The sequence below is a fragment of the Lepidochelys kempii genome, chromosome 8 (genome assembly GCF_965140285.1).
Source record: "Lepidochelys kempii isolate rLepKem1 chromosome 8, rLepKem1.hap1, whole genome shotgun sequence".
NCBI classification, from domain to species: domain Eukaryota; kingdom Metazoa; phylum Chordata; order Testudines; family Cheloniidae; genus Lepidochelys; species Lepidochelys kempii.
Window position 1 is genome coordinate 69,350,695 of NC_136387.1, and position 25,413 is coordinate 69,376,107.

Below are 25,413 nucleotides of genomic sequence, written 5' to 3' on the forward strand. Positions count from 1 at the left end.
ACTGCTTTTAGTAGCAAAAAGGTGGGGGAGAGGAGGAGATGGAGAACCAAATTCAAATGTTCAAAATACCAAAACTTTGAAAAGATTTAACATTTTTTGAACAATGAAACCTTGTTTTGAACCTTTCAAAATGGAAACAACTTTATTTTTCTTTTTCAAAATAGTTTTTCCATATTTTGAACAGCTTTAATGGGTTACAATGGCTAAACAAATTCCCCTGTAAAAAAAATTAAAAGAAATAAAACCCCTCACACCAGGAATTTGCAATTACCATCATGAATATATAAATATTCAAGATCATCATTAAAACGTGGGTTGAAAGTTATTCAAAACCCACAACTTTGTGGCAAGATTGCCACATTTCTATTGCCATTTATTTAGACCACCCGCAGACAGTAACAACTTCCAAGAACAACACTACCATGTCTTTTCCAAAAAACACTAACTTTTGTCAAAGTCAAATTATTACAGGAAGGTAGCTGTTATGGCTATATTCATGGACAGTTGCAAGTAGAACAATTTAAAAACCTTTAATATCCATATTTCTATTTCTAATTAAAACCTGTCTTGTATTTAATGGTGCACTGTATAGTATACTTCTGAACTGCCATAATTATGTGGGTGAATATGTATATAATGGAAATGGAGCAATCAGAAGACATGCAGTTTTCCTGAATTTTATAAATAGCAAATTTAAAATAGAGCAACAGATGTGCTAAGGCTTTTGGAGAATGTGATGTTAATAAAAAACAGATTTATGATTTGCAGAGTCTTTGTACTTAATTACATTGACATTGGTTCATTGCAAATGATGCTTTAAATATTTTAATATATATGTTAATTTTAATGTTCATAATTTAACCCAGTCTCTTTAAGAGCATTTTGAAATGTCTAATAAAGATGAAAAAGAATAACATGAAATGAAGAAAAAGTCATGTTGCCATATCTGCATCCAAAAAAATTCACATTTTTTGATTTATGGTGATGAATGACGACTGGACATTGCTATTCAAGTATTGTAAATGGCATAATCTCTCAATGTCTAAAATACAAAGACTTATACTTTGTGGGACAAGCTAACAGTTTTGGAATAGCAATTTCCAAAAGTGGTGCACAGGCTTGTGTGTTAAAAATGCTTTGAATTTCAGTGTCAACATGAAAATGTAGTTTCCAGCTTTATGTAATTTCATTGGTACATCATCTCTAAGGGTGCTTCGGTAAATTCCAGCCAGTCTCAGCTGGCCAGCCTATTGTGCTTCCTCTCTCCTAGAAGGAATGCTGTCATAGGTTGATCTATGGGACCTCCAAAGCCCTTTATTGGCTGAGTAGATATCAACTGTAAAACGGAGGTCTTCAGAATCATGTCTTCATCCAAGCAGATATTCAAAGCACTGCCGTGTTTTTCAGGTTCACATGTATTCATCTTTGATTTATTTTATTTTTAGCTAAATAACATGTTTTCCTTCCTGTTTAAGGTATTTTACTCCATTCACAAAGTCACTTTGTTCATCCAGAGTTTAGCACAAATTCTCAGTTGTTATGCTTGAATGCTCACATTACAAAGCCTGTGGAGAAGTCCTGTGAGATTATACAGCAGTGCTGATATGCACAGCAGAGTTAGGAATCAGCAATCTCCCATCTGGGTTCAGCTGGAAGGAGAATGCACTTCCCTCACACTTGGTTTGGTGAGCCAGCCATTAGACAAAAGTGGGCATTTGCAATACTCTCAATTATGCATGTGCTTAAATGCATTGCAGAATCACGGCCAAAATACTTGGTCTTTACAGATTAGGTGCACAACACAAATAATACTTAGTTTATATTATGTAATATTAAAAGTCAAACACCCTAAAAGTATAAGAACACATAGCATATCTAATAGAATAGCACTCAAAGTTTAGTAAAATTGATTTGCCTCCCCTATATAATGCTATACATGAACACATTCCAAATAAAATATAAAATATGATTGGGAAAGGGTCACCTTATGCAAATGTTAATTAGTACATGATTAGGTTGATCTTTGGGATTTCATAATGAAAGCAATACATTTCTTTACTAGAATTAACACACCTTTAAAAGGAGATTCAACTGGAATGACAGAATATAATCAAACAGTATGTTCAGTTTACTAAAGAGAGTAGATAACAGCCCATATGTGTCTGATTTCAAACTTGCCACAGGAGATGCAACAATGAATGCATCTGATGAAGTGAGCTGTAGCTCACGAAAGCTTATGCTCAAATAAATTAGTTAATCTCTAAGGTGCCACAAGTACTCCTTTTCTTTTTGTCGATACAGACTAACACGGCTGCTACTCTGAAACCTATGAAAATATTGTGCATTCTGAACAACATAGTAAAGTAATGGTGAAATACAAATGAACTATCATTCAAAAAGGTAACATCTGGTTTGGGGATAGTGAAAAATAAATTGTCAAATTTTAATTGCACCAAAATTTGAAAGCAATCTAATTTACACACAAGTAAGAGTCGAGTGAGCAAATAAAATTAATTCATTAGCCTACGTCACCCAATACTATTTGCATTTCTAGAAAAGCTTCCTGAGGCACAGTGCTGCTGTTGCTTTTTAATATCCAGTGAACATATGCAATTTTTATGAGTGCCTGAATGACTTAGGAACACACGTCCCACTAACTTTAAATAGTACTTGTGCTTCAAGTCACTTACGCATTTTGGAAATTCTTCCTCTGTGACATCAGTGTATGAAATGGTTTTAACGTTTTGGATAACTGTTCCTTCCAAAGAGCCCCAAAGCATTTCGTTTCGTCACTCCCATATCAGCACCCATTGAAATACCTGATAGCTGTGACCATGTGAAATAATGTAGTTTATTTTGCACATTCCTCACAAGATGTCTAAAAATATTAGAAATAAATATTTAATAATTTCTAATAGATCACAAAATATTAGAGTGACAGATCACAGAATAATGCACTCTTAGTGCTTGAATTAACTGAATAGTGATACTTGGAATCAAGATGAAAATCAGGTCTAATGTTTGATATGAAAATTCATATAGTGGTTTCAAAATGGCTCAACGTTTTTTTGTTTTGTTTTTGTCTTCCTTCTCTTCCCACCCCCAAATAAAAAAAATGATCTTAGAAAAAAAAATTGTCTATAAGGCAGATCTGTCTATCATGACTGTGAATAGTGCTGACAGAACAATCCTCTGTCAGGTTTCTTTTAGCCCAAACTCAACAGTGTCTGTATTTGCTAAATTACTCTTATAGGATCATGAGAAAAAAAATCTAATAAATAAGCTTGAGTCAATAGTCAATCATGCAGAAATTAATTTTCTGATTGTTAAACTTTCGCCAAGTTTTATAAAATCTTTCCAAGCTTAATTTGGGCTGGGATATTTTACAGTCATGCTTAACCCCAACCTGAAATGTTAATTAATTCCCTTAAGAGCTAATTTGTATAGCCCTAAGTAGTTTTCAGAATAGTCACTTACTCTGATTGAATTTTCTAAGTGTTTCAAAACAAACCCACTTTTATTGGAAACCGATATTGCAGAAAAGTATGTGTTTATTTTGCTGAAGTCAGTTGGATTCTATATGTCCTGATAGAAGAGTTTAAGAGATGTAAAAAGAGCTAATTAGGTAGGGCATATACAAACAAATATGATTGCTTAATTACCAGTATCCCTTAACTTGGCGCTATAGTGTGATTTAATAGCTTTGTTATTAATAATGTCTTAAAGTAAATAGTTTACAAAGTTGTAAAGTTCATTACAAACAGTCCCTCTGGGAATCAACTTTATTTCATTAAAACTCCTGCCTGCTGTTAATTGCTCTTAGGAAAACATGAACAAATTAATTGTGTTTTAAGAGGCATTGGTGTAAATGTATATGCTTCTGTTTGATTGCTGGGGATTAATGATGCTACAGATAATTCTTTCTTGCTGCAATATACAATAGTTGGCATTGTTGACCGGCTGTAATCAATAAAACTTGGGTAATATGTCTCGTGTTATAAAGGTTTATAACAATGAAAAGATTGTTTGCAAGCTATAGCATTTATCATGCCAGCTGGGACACTGTATGAATTTGGGTCATGGACAATTAATTTGTACATTGTAATGACTTCTCTTCTGTGAAACAAATATTGTTCTTTAGCAGGGATGATTGATATATATTAATTGAGCTGATTTAAAAAAACAGAATACTGAATCAAATTTTCCATTTTAAATTGAATCAAAATGACAAGTAAATACAGTATATTTAGGTTTGGAAGGATTCGGCTTTTAACTGGTAAATGTCAGTACATGTTCGTTTCACCACGCACATACACCAACAAAACAATATTTCCATTATTAATAACCTAAATTTACAGATAGGCAAAAGAAAGAAAAATGTTGTTTGAGAACTTAGAGTGTAATTTAAGGGTATTTACCTTGTATATTTTGATATGTGATGTTAATAATTTTGTGTTTTAATGGTTGTAAAGCTTTAACTTCAAATTCTGCCAAGCCTATGTATATTCCTTCTATATTAGAAATGATGCATTCTCCATTTTGCACATAAAGGGGCACTTTTTAAGGCAAAAGAAAATACTTAAGATTTTCTTTAAAAATGCAGCTGTGTCTAGAACCAAATGTGTTAATGAAGGAACCTGATAAAGGAAAACATTTTAGTACAGGAACATAAAATGAAAACAAAGGGGTTATTGTACAAGTCAAGTCAGCCTATAACACAATATGATATACCTATTGTTTAACTTGACTTCATTGCTTGCAGCTCAATAAAGGCCTCTGTTCAATGTGCAGCTGTGGTAAAAAAAAAAAAAAAACAACAGAACAAAATATAAGGTTGCAAGAAGAATGGAATGTAGAATGATATGAAAAAATATTACAGTGTCGTTACAAACATTAGTGGTTCACCCTCATTTGTAATGTTGCATTCAGTACCGATAACCCCATTTCTAAAAGGATATCACAGAATTAGAGTTCAATTCAGAGACGAGCAAGAAAAATTATTAGGGACACAGAAGAGCTTTCAAATGTAGAGAATGAAAAGGTTGGGATTGCTTATCTTAGAGAGGAGATGAACAAGAAAGGACACGAGAGCACTGCAAATAATGAATGGTTCAGAAGGTAGATTTTAGCTTCTGTTGTCCCTGTCTCAGACAACCAAGGGGACATGAAATGGAAAGGCAGAAAATTCAAAACCAATAAAAAGAAAATATATTTCCACTATTATAGCACATAAATTGATGGCAGAATTCATTGCCACATGATGTAATCAAAGCTAAGAATTTATCAAGTTTTAAAGGAACTGGATTTTGCACAGATTACACGAATATCCAGAGTTACAACAGTGACTTTTGGATACAGTTTAAAAAGGGAGTTTTAAAATGTATATAAATCTTTAGTGCTTCTGGGGTAATGCCAATCTCTAATTATTAGGGGTTCAGAGAAGCATTCCCTGGAGGCAAATTATCTCACATTGGCTTGCTGTGGGGTTTCTTGAAGCTTCTTCTAAAACACCTGATGCTGACCACTATGCAGTAGTCCATCAAGTTCAGTGTCCTAATCCAGTATGGCTATTTCTATGTTCCTAATTCCATTCAGTAAAACAAGTCTTATATGTGATATGGGCTAAACTCCGAGTTTTATAGATGAAAATTACACTGGAGGTGGCCTTAGCCTTTTGCACAATGTTATGTTTCACTCATGTTTCCTGAAGCAGAAACTGTAAATCACTGTTTTAGATGCCGATCTTGCAAACACTTCCACACATGCTTAAGTGTCAAGAAAAAAAGTTACATTAACTGTGTCTTGGGGGGATGTGTGTACCCCAAATGCATTCAGAAAATAAGAACAATAATGCTTTCGAAGAAAAAAGCTTTATTTAGTTAGAAAATTGAAAGAACTAGCAGAAGTCTCATTCAATGAGCCTATATGCAATTTTCACACATCAGCATCAATATGGAGTGGTCAGCACATACACATTCACTGCATTCCCCACATTGCTTATTTAGTGAGGGACACATAGGTATCACTATTTCCATATGAGATAATTTCACTAGAATCAAACGTGTACATAGAATCACTAAAAATACAGGATAACAGTGTAGCATGGTTGGGGTACATTTGTACCCCTCATTTTTTTATACAGAAAAATGTTTTTCATGCTATTTTTTCCTGAGTTGTGTACCTGTGCCTAGGTGACAAAGTCCTGAAACAGCCTAGTTAGAACGCCACTAGTTCATGAGTTATCACAAGATATATGCTCATGGGATACAAAATTATACCACAAATATGGATGTGGGTTAAATCTGTGCATGCAAGTAGTCCCATAGATGTCACTTTGACTACTCATATGCATAAGATTAAGTGTTTTTGTAGGCATAGCAATGGTGCCATTGTTGTTGATTACTATTAACACACAATAATAGTGTGTTATGCAAGCAGAAGGGAGAATTATATTGTGCCATGCTGTACATTAAGGAACTGGCTCCTATTCAAAAATATTTTAACCAAAGAAGTGTCAGTTAGTTTTTGTGCAGCACTTTGTAATTCTGTACAGACTGTGACAAAGTTCCTCCTCTACTTTGGTGGGTCTTGCACTTATTGGCGGATTTGCTCACCTCAGAGATTCACGGCAGCCCTCAGTTTGGCCGTTTTCATGAACCCACAGTCCAGGTCAACTCCTCCTGTGTTTGATCAGGAGTTGGGAGGTTTGGGGGGAACCCGGGCCCGCCTCTACTCCAGGTTCCAGCCCAGGGCCCTGTGGAATGCAGCTGTCTAGAGTGCCTCCTGGAACAGCTGTGCGACAGCTACAACTCCCTGGACTACTTCCCCATGGCCTCCTCCCAACACCTTCTTTATCCTCACCATAGGACCTTCCTCCTGGTGTCTAATAATGCTTGTACTCCTCGGTTCTCCAGCAGTACACCTTCCACTCTGAGCTCCTAGTGCCTCTTGCTCCCAGCTCCTCACACGTGCACCACAAACTCGAGTGAGCTCCTTTTTAAACCCAGGTGCCTTGATTAGCCTGCCTTAATTGATTCTTGAAGCTTCTTGATTGGCTGCAGGTGTTCTAATCAGCCTGTCTGTCTTGTTTCCAGAAAGTTCCTGATTGTTCTGGAACCTTCCCTGTTACCTTACCCAGGGAAAAGGGACCAGCTTAACCTGGGGCTAATATCTGTCTTCTATCAATCTCCTGTAGCCACTTGTCCTGACCCTGTCACAATACATTTTAAATCTTATTTTATTAATAGATAAATAGGAACTGGCTTATAATGTTAGCAGAAAAAAAAACCCTTGGTGATAATGTCCCTTTACAAATCACACAAAAACTGACAAAATCTTGCCACTTCTCAGTTAGACTTAGCAGAGAGCTTTAATCAGAGGTCATAATATGAAGACTTCAATATTTCTAAAATACATCACGGAACAATTATGAAATAAATAATCAAAGTTAAATCCTAATTGAAAAAAGAATGAACAAAGTACACTTTGTCATGCACAGTCCTTGATATTTTAACTACTGTGTTGTTCAATAAGACCAAATGTTTATCTTAGCCCCGCAAGAGTAGCTGGGGCAGATTCTGAGAAGCCATATGTGGGGAAAAGGGAAGGGAGTTAATCTGAGCGACTTTTAACTTGTGTATGTGGACTCTAGCTAGCAGGTTGGCTGAAGGGTTTTGGAAGTGTCCAGCAAGTTTATTCCCAGAGGATCTGATCCAAAGCATACTAAAGCCATTGGGAAAACTCTATAGACTTCAGTGGGTTTTGAATGAGACCCTGAGAGCCCAATCATAAAGTCTCTCTCATCCTACACAATTCCAGTCAAACTCTACAGCCTTGCCTTCTTTTCTCTATCTCCTTTCCTCTACTTATTCTACTCCCCCAGGTGCTGGAGGGAAAGGGGAGAGGGACACTCTGAAATTTCCCCCGGTCATGCATTTCATGGATCCCAAAAAGCCAGTTCAGCAAAACATCCCTTTCAGATTGAGACAGACATAAATTAACAAATCACCTTACCCCAACCCCTGCTAAAACTTATATAAGTGATCATATGGTAATAACATTAGAAACTGTAAATACTCCCTACTGTGTTGATGATGATGAATTGAATGAGATGTTGACTAATTAACATATGCAAATTTCAAATGAGAAGAGCTACAAGTAGCTGCTGTTTTATCTCCATGTTAATGATCATATTTCAGGATGCTTTTTAACTAATATTACCTAATCCTGGCAGTGACTACATGTTTCTGAAAGATTTTTGATACTGGGTTATATTTGGGTTATTAATGTGACCCTAACCTAGAAAAGACTAAGAGAATAGAGGGGTTCAAATTTAACAGCATCTGTTACTGAAGAGAGAAAAAGGACTCCAACAGAAATTGTACCTCATTCTGTTTTAGTATGATTCATCACCAGGTGGTGGCCAAGCAGACTGGCTATAATTTTACCTTTTGGAAATCTTAATAAAATCTTTGAAGCAGAGAAAGTGGGACTTGCATTAGTGAAAGATTATTCCATGCTGCTTAATAAGTAACCATTTTTCTCTAATGTGTTTTGCCCACCAATCCTATTATTATAGATTACAACCAGGGAAGGCAGAGCATCTTTCATTCTTGAAAGTTTCATGCAGTGCTGTTGTAGCTGTATTGGTCACAGAATATTAGATAGGCGCGGGTGATGTAGTATCTTTTATTGGACCAACTTCTGTTGGTGAGAGAGACACACTTCCTAGAGAAGTCTCTCACCAACAGAAGTTGGTCCGATAAAAGATAATTGTCTCACCCACCTTGTCATTCTTGGAAGTTTACTTTCTTGGATTTAAGTATCTACACTGCTTCTAGGTGCCAGCTGAGGAAAGCACTTAAGTAGGTGTTAAAATCCATTTAAGTTTAGGACAGCACTTAAGCGTGTTTAACTTTAAGCATATGTTTTAGTCCCATTGATTTCAACAGTAATAGCATTTCTTCCAGAAGTTATTTATTAATGACCTTGGTGAAGGTCAAGATAAGTTGCATTTGTGGGTTTTGTACTTTCTTTATCACAAACCAAGTGGGGAATGGCAGCGACAATTAAACAGTCATATTTTAACTACCTTTTCATGTTTCATTAATCTATGCAGTCATGTGTAGATTATGAGAATGCTTTCATTAATCTACACATCAAGGGATCAAAATACAAGATTGGAAAGCTGCAAATCTGACCTGGAAGGAGAGTTTTGCTTCAACTAAAATAGAAAATTCTGGAGTGAAATTTGCAAAACCTCCTGTGTGATTTAGGGGCTTAGGGTAAATTTTTCAAAAGCACCCGTTTGACTTAGGTGTTTTAACCACTAAAACCTAATTTTCCATTGCTTTCCACCTTGTGTGGCCATTACAACTGTACAAAGTAAATGTAGAATGATAAATAAATCTGAGAAATACACGTAACACCTATGCTTCATGGAGGTGTCGATGAAAATGCAAGGTAGTAGAGAACATGGTCCATTGATTGGAACTGCTGAATATAGCAGAACTATAGACAATGCCAGAAAAGAGTAAAAGAAAACAGAAGATATAGAAGGTTGCATCCTAGTTGCCCTGTGGGAAGGAAACCTTCAGCTCAATATGAAACATTTCCTTTTTCCTGGTGTGTTACTGTGAGTCATGGTACTGTCTCTGGGCAAGTGATCCCTTTAAAGTCTCTATCCCTATCAGCCTCTCAAGTCAGTCAAGGAAACAAACCACTGCTGGGATGCCAGGTAGGCACTGTAGATATTATTGTAGCATACAGGAATTGGGTGGGTATCCCATTTAAGCAGTTGGGACCCCTCAAGTGTTGAAGCTATCAGAAACTGCCAAAGCTTCAGAGGACATAGATAGCTAAGCTCTGTATGTTTGCACATAGTTAATAAACACAGTTATTTTGAATGCAACTGTGCCTGTGTAGTTTACCCATCTTCTTAATGTTATACAGAAAGCAAAGACAACAGCTGCAATGAAGCTGGGGTCCTAACATACAGTGAACTATACAGCAACTGCAGAAGACAAAGGAAAGCAAAACTAAAAATGCACCTGCAGCCATTGGGACTGTGAGTAACCTGCTCATATAGAAAGAAAGAGTTAAAAATGTCTGTCTGTAAAAAATGGACTTTCTGAGAGCTCAGTAGAGGATGGGGCCATCTATATTGAGAGACTGTAATAGTGTGTAATAGCTAATGAGATCAGTGATAAGGAAAAGGTGGCGGTTTTACTGGGTGTAATGAGAGCTAAATTTACAACTTGCTTCACAACCTACCAGCTTCTGCTAAACCAGAAGACAAAATATTTTCTGAGATTGTGGAAATTCTAAAATCATCATTCCCAAAACTATCAGTGATTGCACAACATTCCACTTTTACAGACGGAATGGAAAAGAAAAATTGAAACAATTCCTTTACATGTAACATGATTAAATAAACGAATGGGGCATAATCAGTTTGGAAGAGACTTAAAAGGTCATTTAATGTATATTATGCAAAACGAAGTTACCCACAGCCAGCTAATCAATTGAAGTACATTTGACCGTAAATATGAACTAGAAAATGCTGCTTCAATAGGGAGCAGCTGCTAACCAAAGATGTCAGAGGGTAGCAATGAAAACAGTGCATCAAATAAATTGGGGGTGAAGCAGAAAGTACAACATGCATAACACTCAAAGAGTGTGTGCTTTCATTGTGGGAAATAGTTTCATAACACAAATTATTGTTGGCAAATGAGTGCTCTACTGAGAGCCAGTTGCCCACTAGTCATCACAATCACTGAAACATATGGTTTCAGAGTAGCAGCTGTGTTAGTCTGTATTCGCAAAAAGAAAAGGTGTACCTGTGGCACCTTAGAGACTAACCAATTTATTTGAGCATAAGGTGCCACAAGTACTCCTTTTCTTTTTACTGAAATATACGTACAAATAATATTTAAGGAGTTGTGTGTCTGTACTGAAAATTCTGTTCTTACGGCAGGCAGGCAAAGATGAAGTCTTAACCTAAATATATTTAAAAGTTACTGAGGCTTTTGTCAATATGATACAGCAGGTGACATGGTGTCTGACAGGTTCCTTTCAAGCTGAAGGTAACAGATGCTTCTTTCTCTCTGGTCCTGAGTGTACTGGGTATTGTATGTCTCCCAGAGGATGCCTGTTTACATACTGACCCAAATGCTAATCAAGAGATTGTAAAATCTTCAAGAGAGGAAACTCACAGGAAGAAAAACAGCAGGAGGGGATCCTGTTTATGACTAAAGACAATGTTGAGAAAGCAACATTAACAATTTTTATGTATTGCACCCCCTGATATCATTCCCTAGTGCCTAATTCCCATGGAGAGCAAGTTAGTGGAGCAAAGTCACAAACTCAGCCCTAAGAATGGGAAAGGGAGTAGGTGATCTTGCCAGTGCTCTGCCTACTATACTTCCCTCTCATGGTGTGGGGCAGCTTCAGCTGTTCCAAATCCAGCAGGTCACAGACCTCATGAGAGCTCTGTGCCACAGAAGGTGCTGTTCTGTCACCTCATACAGAGAAATATATAGTTTAGCTTGGCTGGGGTATTGAGCTGAGCAGCATTAGTGCAGCAATAGGATCCATTACTAGAAAGTACTAGCACTGCTCAGGAAGACCAATGCTATCAAGTTTCTTCCTAATGCAGGGGAGGAAGAGGCACCATATACACTTTCAAAGTGACTAATTTGTATTGTTTTTAAAATGGAATGAAAAGCTCAACATCTTGGGTGTGTTTGAAAGACAGACGTTTGCCTGTGAATTACTTTGTTTTCTCATAGTAGTTTACCAACAAATTCTTCATGCAGCTATAACTCCTCCTCTTCTCTTTGTTTGCTACATTTATGAAGTAATGTTTTCTACAGCTAACTGAAATAAACATCTGCTTACTGACATCAAGGCTATTTCATTCAACTGTCTGGAGTTTCAGAAGATGAGAGCATGCTGCACTTTCCATAATTTCTATAAAAATATGATGCCCATGATTGTCACCTGCTGTATTCTATGTAGAGCTGTTAATAGTCAGGCATAAACAACACGTTTTAAATCATTTCATTTTGATTTTCTTGCATAAGAGTAAAATAAGTGGCAAGAGCCATTATTTATTTCCCCACCCCCCACAGAGTGCAACAAATTGCAATGGATTTGCATACCCAATAATTGTCCCATTCTGGTCATAGAGAAGTAATCTAACATGGTTGCATCTATAATTCCATTGAAAGATTACAAGTAATTTCTATGGACTGCTTTATGTATGACTTTATTGTTTTAACATTCTATTCAAACTAGTCCTGAGCTATTGGAGTTATCTGTATATCATTTTTTGAATAAATATGAAAAAATTGCTTCAGAAAATGAAAGGATTCTACACAGAGTAGAAGAAACTTGTGTCTTTGCTATGGGTGAGTGGATGCTGGTCCTTGTGTAAATGAGGTGAGATGACAAGGGCAAAGGGAGCTTCTCCCGCCACATGCACAGACAATCGTGGCATCAACACCTCTGGCTCCAAGTTGCTTCAAAGAGGCTTAGAGCAGGCTGATCCCATGTAGGCAGCACTAAGCCCAATGAGTACTAAGAGCTGGTGGAGACTCAGTAGGTAGGATTTTGAAAAAGCAGCTAAGTGAAAGCAAGTCACAACCACATTGACTTTCAATGGGACTTCTAGGTCATGCAGGCACTTTAGAAAGTTCCACTCAATCTTTCCCTGAACGCTTATATGTTGTATGGCTTCACACTACTCCCTTGTCACCAAGCTATTGCCTGGTGGGCCAGGATGACCTGACCACCTCAGAAACAATAGGGCTGAGGAGAAAAAGGTAGCCAGAGAGAGCATAAGTGTATGTATAAAAGGGTGTATCATCTACACTCAAAGTGTTTAGTCCCATTTCCCCCATAAGTTCTCTTACCTCTTAGGCAAGGCCCAGGTTTGCTATGGAGGCTGGCCCACACTCCCAAAACATAGTATCCTTTTCCTAAGGTGATTACCTCACCTCCTGCCTCTTTCAGGAGGTGTTTTTACTTGGCTACTCCTTCAGTCTTCCTATGTGTTATCTCCTCTTCCACCAGGATGGGCTGGCCCTGGCTTATATTAACCCAGACCTCTCCCATTCTCAGCAGACTCTGAGAGAATTGGTTAATTGAAATCGGATGTTTGGAAGTTTTTCTTTTTTATTCCCCTCCTCCATGTGACAGTTAACTCTGTCACCCCTATCTAGGCTGGACCTAAGTCTCAGAGTCAAGCCCTAAATAATTTATTAAATAATACAAACTATTTATTTTTGTGGAATAAAACTATTTTCGTGCCCATATTCCTTTATATAGATTAACTGGGCTAGATTCTGTCATGGTGTTTCACCCCATCATGCACTAGTAACTATGAATGAGGTCACATTTTCTCCATCAGCCCTACCTCCCCCAAAGCCTTGCAGAAAGGTCAGTCTTCAGCTTTCTATAACAGATGCCACAAGAGCAGAACCTTGGAGTCAAGTGAAATGTGTGTTCTCCTTGCTGTTGCATGGATTTTAATATGGAGTCAGTTTTTAAATGATTTTTATATAGAAAGCAAATTTGATGTAAGGAAATTTTCTTCTTATTTTTATTTTCTTTGATAAGCTGGTACAATGATGGTGGATAAGCCATTGGGTCAATGGGGCCCATGCCCAGAGGCCCAAGCCAAATGGGGGGCCCTGGAAAAATGGGCACTACTGTGTCCCAACCTCGTTCCATCCTGCGTTCCTGCCAGGGAGTGGGCTGTGGTGCAGAGTCTTGCCTCGCTCCACTCCACCCGCCGAGCACTCCTACCAGAGAGCGGGGTTGAGGTGCGGGGGCTTTCCCCACTCCACCCGCCAGGTGCTCCTGCCAGGGAGCAGAGAAGCCTGCAGGAGTGCCGGGCGGGCATGGCAAGCCCCCGTGCCCCGACCCCATTTCCCCAGCAGGAGTGCTGGGGGGGGGGGAGTAGGGACTGCAGGTGGAAGGGGTGGGGAGGGGTCCCCACTTGCTCTGGCCCAGGACCCCACAATCTGCCTCTGTGTTTAGCCTGTAAGAATTTAAAGGCAAACAAAGGAAAAAGATACTTAAGTTTCACTGACTGCTTTGGGGAGGTAAGAGAATACATTACAGTGGCAAAGATGAAGTCTTGACCTAATATATTTAAAAATTACTGAGGCATTTGTCAATCTGACACAGGCAATCTAAAAAATATCCATGGTTTAGAGAAGCAGAGTTAATCCAGGTTTCAGAGGAACAGCCGTGTTAGTCTGTATTCGCAAAAAGAAAAGGAGTACTTGTGGCACCTTAGAGACTAACCAATTTATTTGAGCATGAGCTTTCGTGAGCTACAGCTCACTTCATCAGATGTTTTGATCTGATGAACATCTGATGAAGTGAGCTGTAGCTCACGAAAGCTCATGCTCAAATAAATTGGTTAGTCTCTAAGGTGCCACAAGTACTCCTTTTCTTTTTTAGAGTTAATCCAGCTTTGAGGTTTATTAGTTTTTAAAAAATACTGTAGCATCCATGCTTTCAATTTTTGGCCTTTTGATTTTGTCCAAGAGTACTATGCATGGAGAGTCTAATTTTAAATTAAATTTCCAATCCCAATCTGTAGTAAGCACCTGCAAATGCAATTCCATTGTCCAGCCAGACTTACTACTAAGTCGTTTGTCATGTGAGAAAACCAAATCTGTGCAAGTCTCTGGCAGTCACAGGCTTTCCAGCTCAAAAGCCAATGTCCAGTTTCTGCTGAAAAGTGCACTACACAGGAAATAAATGTCCTTATATTTCTAAAATAATCTGGTTGCAGGGAAAAATTTTGAATGAAATATAACTCAAAGAGGACCTAAGAAGTTATTTGGTTATCAAATATTAGTAAAAGAAAAAATATGCTAATTGATCATTTTAAAAAAATATATATTCTGATGTTTACAGATTACCATGATTGGGTCTATCAATTAAAGCCAAATATACTGTTTTGATTCTGCTTCTCTGAGTTATTAATGTTTAATTATTAAATGTTAATGGCATAGTCAGAGATCGCACATCAATATCTTATTTATCAGTCATAGCATGCCATCTATTTTTTAAGCAGAACACTCCTCTGATTTCAAATTGGGGCACCCCCAATAATTTTTCATATGGTATGCACAACTGAACCACTCTCATTTTAGGGGTTGCAACGCCACCCTCTGGCAGGAATAAGGGGGTCACTGGGCCAAATTTCAGTGAATGGTGCTGTGGCGCCATGTGCCAGGTTGCAACATAACTTCCAAATGGGGGACCCACAGCAAAATGCCCCTTCTACCCTATCCCTCCCCTTGGCAGCCCCATCCCCGCTTCCGGTATGCACCCTCTGTAATGTTTACGGCTGCAAGCCCCACTGCTTTGAAGCTAAACATGATGCCACAAGGTGAACACAGATGTCAAAGATACTTAAAATCCTGGCACTATTTCTGAAATAACCTAAGTATTGGAATTCTTGTATGTTGTATATTTCCCTCTACTTTTAATCAAAATTGAAGTGGTACCTATGTTCGTAAACAGTCCTAGAGTTTGCAATTTTAGGACCGAGTAATTTATTTTCTACAATCTGCAGACACTGCTGCATGAATAGGAAAACTAACGAGAGTTATCATTCCTGCTGGTTGCTTTAGAAAGTAGAATAAAGCTGATTTCTCAATTAGTCTTTAAGTTCAAATTTGTATTACATCTAGTGGTTTCTTCTAATACTGGATGAGGGTGTTTTGGTTTTGTTTTGTTTTTATAAAGGGTAGTTCTAGAATACAGATAAATGCAGAAACTTGTCCAAAAAGTGTTTTTAACATGATAGCTAGTTTCAGTCTCCTGTCTTCCCCTCTACCCGCAACGCAAACAATTAGTACTAATAATGCTACTGTCAATAGAAAAAGGTAAGATATGCTACAGACTACAAATCTGTTAGTCCCTTTGAATAAAATTGTATAGACCATTTATGCTTAAGAAACATTTTTAAAAATCTAGTCATTTGCTTACTGAAGAGAATGCTGAATCCTAACATTTACAGAACACCTATATATCTGTCTATCATACTTATATAGCTCTCATTATAATTGCATGACTGACCCACAATCTTTTATGTATTTATCCTTACAAGATCCCTGTGAGGCAGGGAAGTATTACCAAACCCATTTTACAGATGGCGACTTGAGGCGCAGAGAGACTAAGTCAAAGGTGGGCAAACTTTTTGGCCCAAGGGCCATATCGGGGTTGCACAACTGTATGGAGGGCTGGATAGGGAAGGCTGTGCCTCCCCAAACAGCTTGACCCCCGCCCCCTGTCTACCCCCTCCCACTTCCCGCCCCCTCAGAACCCCCAACCCATCCAACCCCCCTGCTTCTTGACCCCTGACTGTCCCCTCTGGGATCCCCCGCCCCTAACTGCCCCCTGGGACCCCACCCCCTATCCAACCTGCCCCACTCCCCGCTCCCTGACAGCCTGTCCCTGGGACTCCCACGCCTATCCATCCTCCCCGTTCCCCATCCCCTGACTGCCCCCCCAACCCTCCACCCCATCCAACCACCCCCTGCTCCCTGTCCCCTGACTGCTCCCCAGGATCCCCTGCCCCTTATCCAACACACCACTCCCTGCCCCCTTACCAGCCACTGGAGCCAGCCACGCCACCATGCTGCCTGGCAGGAGTGGCAGGCCAGAGCGCTGGCGGAACCGTGAACTGAGGCTGCGGGGGAGGAGGTCACAGCAGGGAAGGGGCCGGAGGCTAGCCTCTCGGGCAGGGAGCTCAGGGGCTGGGAAGAATGGTCCCGCAGGCCAGATGTGGCCCACAGGCCGTAAATTTGCCCACCTCTGGACTAAGTGATTTTTCCAAGGTCACACAGGAAGTTTGGGGCAAAGCTGGGAACTGAACACAGGCTAGTGCCCTAACCAGTGTTCCCTCCTTCGTCTCATAAAAAGATTCAACTAAGCACCCAGAATATTTCAGAAATCCTTATAAGTTTTATTGGAATCCACAAACTAACCCTGTACTTCCAGCCCCTTTGCCTAGGCAAAATCAGCTGAAGTATTTTATACATTAATGGAGGGGTGGGGGTGGGAAAGAGAGAATTACAACGCAAAAGGAAGTGAGAAACTACCTCTTAGTTTTGCCCTTATTCTGCCTAGATAGTGAGCTGCTTTTACTGAGAAATTATGATGGTTTCAAAATAGCTTATTTATTTAAAAAAGGGGTTAGCATTGTATTCCCTGCTGTTGCAGCAACCAGCCTAATTACACAACTGATAAGGGAATGCACCTTCTTTATTCAAAGGCACTGAGAGTTGATATGAAAGCACTTTGCTACAACACTTGCTTGTCAATGAGTGGCCAAAGTTAATGTGGCTATAATAAAAACAAATTGGTCTGTAAAATTGGTCTGCAGGTATTTCCTCCTTCAAGACATATTGTTGATGGAAATGTGCAGTGAGTTCCTAGCAAAGACACATCTCTCCTAATAAACATGGTACAGCACTACGGCTATGACTTACCTCCATGTTTTAACCTCATAGTTCGTACTGCAAAAGTACAAATACATGGAATTATGATAAATAAACAGGACTATCTTCTTGTCATGTACTCTCTCAACTATGCACATCACCAATATCTTACTGGAAAACCTCTGCAATGCAAAATATGTTAAATTGGCATGCAAAGTCTGCTGCCAATTTATCCACTTTCTGTGAAGGATAAAAAAAAGTTTTGTATACGGTACTGCAGGCCAGAAAAATATCAGTTGAAACAGCAGATTTCAAGTAATTAAATCTCAGTTTATGCTCTACTCCAGAGATTCATGAAATAGCAAAATGGTATGCATGAGTATGTAGGCAAGGTAAGAACGACAGATTTGTAGTGCCTTCCTCTCATTGGAAACCGGTCCACCACAGTAATAGTGACATTAAAGTGGCTCTAAACCATTACTTTGGACTCCAAAATAACTGAAATGACAGAATAATATTTATTATGGTGATATTATCTGATACATATTTTGCCAGAAGCTGGGAATGGGCCACAGGGGATGGATCACTTGATGATTACCTGTTCTGTCAATTCCCTCTGGGGCACCTGGCATTGGCCACTATTGGAAGACAGGATGCTGGGCTAGATGGACTTTTGGTCTGACCCAGTATGGCAATTCTTATGTTCTTATGTTACATGTTTCAAAGAGAAAATTAATGTCATAATTCCCACTGATATCAGACATTTGTCACTGAAAACAATTTCATGGAAACTAGTTAATATTGATCATATCACTTTCCTGTACAACCAAATGATTCCTAACCATTCCTAAAAATGGGGCATTAATATTCTGATCCAAAAATTCGTAAGTTATCTCAAACAGCCAAAGGGCAGTAGCTGCAATAATGAGAGAGTTCAAGCAACATCAGAAAGGTCTGGCTCCTCTGTTCCCATTAGTGTAAATAAGAAAAAGTGATGTAAAATTAACATGATTTGAAACCTGTAGTACCTGCAAGAATTGGAGGAGTTGCAGCAAAAATGTGGATTACTTTGGAATTGTTCATATCACATTTTCCAAGAATTACTTGGACACATTTTTAAACACTGATTTTTTAACTGAATTAAACCTTCATAAAGTACTGTGTAGGACAGGGGTTGGCAACCGGCAGCACGCGAGCTGATTTTTAGTGGCACTCTGCTGCCAGCCTGGATGGATGGAACCCAGGGCTGGCAGCGGGCTGAGCAGCTCAGTCTGCTGCCAGTTTGGGGTTCCATCTGCTGGACCCACTGCCAGTCTGGGGTTCCATCCGCCGGCTCCTGCCAGCCGGGGTTCTGGCCGCTGGCCCCTGCCAATCTGCTGCCAATCTGGGGTTCCAGCCACCGGCCCCTGGCACGCAAAACCTTAAATTACAGTAAATAAATGAAGACTTGGTACACCACTTCTCAAAGGTTGCCAAACCCTGGTGTAAGAAAAAAACCCTGAACTGCCACATCTGTCCACAATTTAATGGAATAAGGCGGTTAGTGCTCTTTATTGAGAGCTGTTTATAAGTTAATCACCTCTCAATTTAACACATTTTCAATGAACTTTTCATGTCTCCTGCTTTTTGTTCTTCCTTCTCTCACATCCCACCCCACGACATTTTCTCTCCCACACCCCTCCATTAGTTCATGCCATGTTTTTCTTTGTGTTCTCTATCTCTTCCCCTACATATAATATTTTTCTGTACTTTTATTTTTCTAACTTATTCTATCAGTTACCTTTTCTCTCTCTCTCCCATTTGCTCTCTGAGGTCCACATAACCCCAAATCAACATTTCCATCTCAACTCCACCACACAGAGGACTGTCTGATAAATTCACAACAGTTTCCAAAACTCTGTCTGGGTTCTGAAAGGGGGAAGGAGCATTCTACTATTTTTTGTAGTGCATTCCCACTCTACAGCGTCTTCACTGCTGCAAGGAGGGTGTTGGGGTTTTCCTCTGTTCTGCCCTTCGTTCAGCCTCCTACCTGCTGTGATCTGGGTCCGTGTGTGTGTGTCTGCGTTTCTGCACCTCCCAGCAAGAAGAAAAATGCCTCTGCTAGTCTAATGCCAGTTCCTATGTTAGAGCTCTCCTCTCCATTGCCTCTGCTCCTGCTCAGAACTCCCCATCCCACACCAAGCAGTAACAGAAATGACCTGCTGGCCCTCAAAGTTCGGAACAGCATCAGTTAAAACTGAGAAGACTTGAGTCAATATACCTCTAGTACAGAGTGATGACAATTCTGAGTAACAGCAGAGGCACCTGCTGACTTGGGAAGGTGACATTGCATCTGCTCATGTGCAACTGAGAAGTTTTCTTCACACCATGAAGGGTTGCAATTTAGCTTTTTTTAAAAAACATGAAAATTCAAATTCTGCAGAAGTTGATGGCACTTGCCTGGAAAGATTCCTGCTCACCACCGCAAAGCAGATTATAAGGTCTCATTAGCCGTCTCATTGTCTTTTAATAATCTATCATTATTGCGAATACCAGGTTAGCTCCCCTTAAGAACGAAATTGGGAGCATTAGTATTAGCGACATGCTAGGTCTGTGGGAGCCTTTTCTATACCAGAGCTCCTGCTGATCCTTTCAGAACTCCACCACTGATAGCAATAGTGGGAAATTTAAGGGGAAAAGGCTAGCCACTCAGACAACAGAGATCAGATGCAAAAAAATATTGAGAGGCTCCCAAGTGGAAGTGTTCTGAGTATGAATCCCAATCTAGACTTTCACAACGTTTGGGCATGTTAAGATCCAGAATTTTGGCTTGGGACCATCTGTATAAAGTGTGTAGCCAAGAAGATCAGACATTCCTTTTCCACCATTATTGCCAAAAAATAAATGTTGGTTTTACAGAGTAAGGATGAATTTTTGTATTCAGTTGAAGTGTTTTGGAACATGAAGTACTTATTTGGTATATCCTACATGGATTTTTTGCATGACATGACAGTGACTTAGTAACTTTATAATAAACTCTAACAGATCTGAGCTTTAGATATGCCTGAACTTTTATTTTTCATTTCCTGCTTGCATTTGAATGGACATAATTTATTTTAAGCAGTTGAGGTTTCAATGAAAAATTCAGCAGGGTGAAAATTTTCTTATAGTGGTGATGTCTTCGTGTCATTTTCTTTGCACTTATTCATGAAAAAATAAGGATTTTCTTTTTAAAAAAATATCAGTATCTTATTCAATGTTTTCTATACAGGGTGTACATTTTCACTAAATCTTGCACTTTAAACTACAAATTTTTGCAATACATTAAACGGACTTTATCTAAGTAACAATTGTGTTTGGTGTCATCAGTGGAAACACTGAATAACCAAAGATACTTGAACTTTGTAATGAATCTTCAATTACTTTTAATACCTTTGTGTATTATGTTCTTTGCGTATACAGACCTGGTTCAAATTTTCATATTCATGTAGTCCAGAACAGTAGACCTGGGTCTTTGAAAGGTTTTCTTTCAAGAGGCCCTGGAAGATCTGCTATAGAATAAGCAATCCAAGACCCTAGTTCTGTGAGGTAAAGCACATGTGCTTAAAGTTACTCAAGTGCTTATCTTGCTATTCTGAACCTCAGTACCCTGCTACATCTGAAAGGAAAGTCAGAAAAGTTGTTATAAAATGTATTTTTAAACCAGAAGGTATATGCATCTAAGTATTATTATAGTCAACATTGGTTCTGATGAGGGATGTTCTATAATTCCAAGACTGCCTCTGATATTTCAATCTAGATTGAGTATCTATCACTGTGGTTGTACTGTCTGAGGAACACCATCCAGAGTACATAGTCTGTGTAAGGGGACTGTTGCCCCCTTACTAACATTCAGTGGGGTGTTTTGGTTGCTATCTCCCAGTACTAAAAGGGGGAAGGGTCGATGGCGAATCAGGACCCTGAGACTGACAGCCCCCAGGAACAATGGGGAGAGGCCAATGCTCCAGGTCAGCCTGAATGACAGGACAGGCAGGCTAATCAGGGAGTCAGCAGGCCAGGGAGGTGCTGTCCTCCATGTGAGCTGGTTTTGCCTGGGTCAGACAGAGTAGGGCCGAGCTAAGGAGAAAGCAGGGGCCCAAGCTGAGCTGGGGAGCAGAGCTGTGCCAGATCCAGAGGGACCAGAAAAGCAGCCCAGAGAGAGCAGACCCTGTCCTGGGAGCAGAGCTGCAGCCCCAAAGCCAGAGGCACAACCCAGAGAGAGCAGACTTGCCCTGGGAGCAGAGCTGCAGCAACCAGAGCCAGAGGGGCCAGAAAAGCAGGTCAGTGCTGGGAGCAGAGTCACAGAAGCAGCCTGCAGAGCAGACCTGTCCTGGGAGCAGAGCTGCAGCAACCAGAGGCAGAGGGGCCAAAGAAGCAGCCCAGGAGCTGGAGGCAGAGCAGCAGCAGTGCAGAGACAGAGTGGTGCAGCTGGGGCTGGAGCAGCTGGAGAGAGCGAGAGGGACCCTGGGAAGCAGGCCCAGCACAGGGAGACGCTTCAGCCAAGAGGCTCTGCAGGCCAGGCTTGGATCATAACCCCGACAGGGTGGGGGCGACACTGGGCAGAAGGGTCCTACCACCTAGAGCCTGAGAGCTCCACCACCAGAGCCAGTGTCCAACCCACAGCATCCCTGCAGCACAGCCAGGGCCTGAGAAGAAGGCCTGGGCCTTACAAGGAACAGACTGTGAACTGCCCTGACATTCCAGAGACACTACCTGTGATGTTCCCTGCCACAGAGCGGGTTGATGTGTTTCCTTTAACCTTTCCCATTTTTCCCCTATTCTTTTTAAAATTAATTGTTGATTAAATAACTTGCATTTGCTTTAAATTGTGTGTAATGGTCATTGGGTCAGAGACGTGCCCAGTGCAGAGAGAGTACCCCGGAGGGGGACACCCTAGCCCCTGTCCTAGGTGACTGCAGCAGGGTTAGGGGTCGAGGCCCCCAGGAATCCTGGGCCCAGCCTTGTTGGGGTTACAAGGACTCTGCCAGACAGGACAGTGGAAGGGGAGTCCTCAAGGGCAGGGAGGCCACTGGGTAAAAGAAGTGGGAGCGAGGACTCAGATCCTTTCGCTAGCCCACTTCACTAGGGTAGTGCAGAAGCCAGGAAAGTTTCCCACAAGAGCAGGACTATTCCCCTGCTTACATCTGCAGTGGTGATGATCATTAGCCTTAACCTTAGCCTGAACCAATTTTACCTACCTCACAGGGATGTTATGAGTGATGAATTATAATAGCAATATGGGTTGCTTGAGTATACAATATATACAGGCTCCCTCATGGGATGTGTAAAGCATTTTGGGAGTTCCTCAGATGAAAGGTGCTATGACAGTGCAAAGTAATGGCTGCATTTCAACATGGCCTTTGTCTTCTCATATTTCCTCCTGTATCTCATTTTCCCTTCATCTCTCAATTTCTGTATAACAATAATTTACAAAACCCATGAGAAGTCTGTGTATACTGCATAAGCAAATTAAAGCACTACTGTAAATACAGAGTTCACTGTGAACGGGGGCTTGCTAAAACTGAAACAAACACACACTGGGGCCTTCAAACAAAGTAACTGGAAAGCATAAAGTATTTAAAACCCAGTTACTTACAGATTAATTGCCAATGGCTATAAATTACACATAAGGAAAAAGGATAAAATGAGGCTCTACAAAATCATTTGAATTGTTTATAGCTTGTATGAAAGAGATTTCCTATAAACCAAATTGAAAGTGACAAAAGCATGAATATGTAACTGGAGTCAGATTTAACCATTTGATATCAACAGATTATGTTTCACTTACTTTAGAAAACCTAGGAGCACTGATGCCTAATGGAAAAGGTCTAAAGTGGGGGTGGGGGGGAGGGGTGGGGAAGTGTAGATTGTTGACAAAACTAAAGAAGGCAAAACGGAAATATCCCATAATTGATCCACGTGGGAGGAAAGTAAAAAATGCAGCATGTGCAGATATGTATTCAGGGATGCTAGTGAAATGATTAAAAGCCACAGGAAGTAAATCACAGAATAAAAATATGGTAGGGAACATCTGGTAAATCTAAGATATCATCCATGTCTCAATTTTGTCTCCCAGCAGTTATCTATGGAGCAAAGGGCTGGCTGCCTACAAAGATAAGTGAACAGAAGCTATCAAATGCTCAAAGAAACATGAATGCTCAATGTCCAGTATTTCAAGGGGATACAAGACAAAAGGATTTATTTAATCAAAATGAATCACAGATGTTGAGATTATAAGAACTAATTGACATTGGGTAAAATATCAGACTAGAAAACCAGACTCTTAATAGATATTGATGACTGCTATTCAGTGAATAGGCTTTATGAAGAGGGGCTGGAAGAGAAGAATATGAAAATGCTAAACAGAGGGAGGATGTTAAGGACATTATTGCTCATATCAGTGTGAAATAGATTATGAATATTGTGCAAGACAATGAGAAGCAAGAAATTCCAAAGGCATTTCTCCAGTGTTAAGCAGGCTATCATTGCTAAATATATTTTTTAAATGAAAAGCTCAATTCTCCCTGGCAGCTAAGGTCTCAGTTACAGCTCTCTGATTCAGCACCAGCCCAACTTCAATATTAATTAGAGCAGTTGAAGAGTCCCTAAGGGACCTTTATGCCAGAAGAGAATTAGTATACTAGCCTATCCCTACCTTGCTGCATCCCGGAGCTGTACCAGAGAAGCTGGACTGAACTTTTCCAAAAACTTTCACCTCTTTTTTTTTTTTTAATAAATCATGCAACACACGTTTTCTTAATTCTTTTTATCCGATTCCTGTTCGATGGCTCCATCCTCTGAAATTATTGAGACCATGAAAGGGAAGCTGCTATAAGTTCTCAAAGCTTCTTTTGACAATAAAACACAGAACATGTATTTATAAACAACCCCTTAGCTGAAGCAGTAATTCCCCAAGATATATAATTTCACCATATAATTCTTACACACAAAAAAATCCCTATGGTGACAAGGCATGATGAAAAGGAGAAAATATAGCTAGGGTTATCAGATGTTGGCTCCATTTGTCTAAGGTACTATGGCTCAGAATAGCCTGTATTTTGAGGATGGCTATCTGATTCTGATCGACTGTTTCTGAGCTTCAAATGTACACTGAAGTTAAAGAGATATTGATTGCACAAAAGAAAAGAGCCTCTCCTAATAGTGTTATCCACATTTTTGGAGGGTAAATATGCAACGTTCCATAAGTCTAGTCAAAGAATTTAAAACCCTGGCCAATTATTTTCCTGCATTATTTTTATTTCATTTTAGTATTTGTGGTTTTTTACCCTCTCCACAGTTATTCATTACATGGTGCAATCTAGCATGTCTAAGAATCAAACTTCAAACAAGGCAGCTCAACTGAACTTTAAGAGAAAAGAGAAGTGGTTTCCGTGGCAATGGTAACCATGTGAAACAGATACTAGATCATTGCTCAGGCTCTCCTTTAGCATTGAACAAACATTACTGAGACCTGATTCAGTGATGCCTTAATTATCATCTAAGCAGTCATTTTTATATATGCCTTTTTATTCTTTACAAAAAAAAATCTTTTCACTTTTGACTTGCTAATATGTGATTATACTTAGCCTGAAAGCATACTACACCTGCTGCAAACATAACAATTTAACCATTCATTTCTTTGCTTCTTTGAATGAACAACCCCTCAAAAACATGTGACCATTCAAACAAGCACATTAAAAACCCTGAGGAAACAATAGTGCCCATCCACTAGAAGCCGTGCAAAGCATTTCAACTTGAACATAAAATGCAGTCACTTAAAACAAACTTGGTTGAAGTTTCTTCTGGAACAAGCAAGAATTTGACTGAATTTGGTCAAAGCTGGATGTGAATGTTTTTGCTGGATATTTGTAAACATTTTAAGGGGGCCTCTTGACTAGTGCATTTCAGAGTCAAAGCTGGGAAAGAT

General features: G+C 39.7%; 1 long non-coding RNA gene across 2 annotated transcripts in view; it reads left to right on the top strand.

Moving 5' to 3' along the window:
* The window catches only part of LOC140916023 (uncharacterized), a 109,528-nt gene that overhangs the window by 29,514 nt on the left and 54,601 nt on the right, over window positions 1-25,413 (top strand). For both annotated transcript variants that reach the window (XR_012160367.2, XR_012160366.2), the window contains exon 2: window positions 9,952-10,066. This is a non-coding gene — a long non-coding RNA (uncharacterized LOC140916023). The remainder of the gene's footprint in view (window positions 1-9,951; window positions 10,067-25,413) is intronic.